Consider the following 1,160-nt stretch of genomic DNA (forward strand, 5'->3'; position numbering starts at 1 on the left):
AAGGGGAAGAGGAAAAGGGGAAGGGAAGGGAGGAGGGAAGGAGAAGTGAAAGGGGAAGAGGAAGAAAAGGGGAAGAAGAGGGGAAGAGGAAGAGAAGAGGAAGGGAAAGAGGAAGGGGAAGGGAAAGGGGAAGTGGAATGGAAGGGGAAGTGGGAAGGGGAAGTGAAAGTGAAAGCAAAAGGAGAAGCGGAAGTGAGATGGGAAGAGGAAGAGGACATACCGAAATGCTGCTGGCGTCACCATCCCGTTCGGCCCTCACTTCCACGTTGCCCAGATGCAAGATGGCGGCCAGGAGGCGGAAGATGGTGGCCTGCTGGGCTTCCGGAACTCCTATGGGGACATGGCGGCCTCTCTGTACCTCCATAGGGCGCAACTCTATGGTTGTGGAGGACTTCCAGGCATGGGGAGTCCAAAATGGAGTCCTCCAAGCAACCCCTGTGCCCACTCTATCACCTTGTGTGCCACATCTCTATGGTTCCGGAGGACCTCCTGGGATAGGGAGCCCAAAATGGAGTCCTCCAAGAGGAGAGTGGCCACTCTATCCCCACACGACGTGCAACTCTATGGTTGTGGAGGACCTCCACAAGTAGACATCCCTAAAAGTGAGTCCTCCAAGCAGGTCCTGGCAGGGAAAACCCCCCCCTTACCCAAGATGCTGAAGGCATTCTGGGTCTTTTCCATCTCTTCGGCGTCATCCACCCCATCAATGGCGGCCTCCCCTCCTTGGGAGGTGTAAAAGAAACCCTCAGAACCTTCTAGAAAAAGAAAAGAAGCAACAGGCTGAAGGCTAAGCCCCCATCCAAGATGGCGGCGCCCTTGGGGGGGGGCACCCATGGGTGCTGCTCACCCAATGCCAGGCTTTGGAAGGGGGAGAGGTGGGCACAGGCGCAAAGCTGGTAGATGTGGTACTTGCGCTCCTTCTCGGCCTACGGAGGGGGGGAAAAAGTGGGTTATTATAGGATGGCAGCACCCATGGGTGCCCCTGGGCTCGACGCTTGGGTGCTTGTTGAGAGCAGCTGTGGGTGGAGGCGACCTGAGGTCGGGGAATGTGGGGGCCAGGGGGCGGGAATGGGTGGCGATGGGGGAATATGGGAGGGGGTGGGCACCCATGTGAGCAGGGATGGGGCATCCATAGGACTGGGGTGCACCCATGGGTGCAG

At 58.0% G+C, this 1,160-nt stretch overlaps 1 long non-coding RNA gene across 1 annotated transcript; it reads right to left on the bottom strand.

The window, feature by feature from the left end:
- Positions 1–141: 141 nt before the first annotated feature.
- Positions 142–1,152, bottom strand: LOC116217722. The gene is made up of 3 exons (XR_004162404.1): positions 848–1,152; positions 648–755; positions 142–330 (listed from the first exon to the last, which is right to left on the bottom strand). It is a non-coding gene; the product is annotated as an uncharacterized LOC116217722 (long non-coding RNA).
- Positions 1,153–1,160: the final 8 nt, after the last annotated feature.

This window comes from Meleagris gallopavo, unplaced genomic scaffold (genome assembly GCF_000146605.3).
Source record: "Meleagris gallopavo isolate NT-WF06-2002-E0010 breed Aviagen turkey brand Nicholas breeding stock unplaced genomic scaffold, Turkey_5.1 ChrUn_random_7180001913694, whole genome shotgun sequence".
Lineage (NCBI taxonomy): Eukaryota > Metazoa > Chordata > Aves > Galliformes > Phasianidae > Meleagris > Meleagris gallopavo.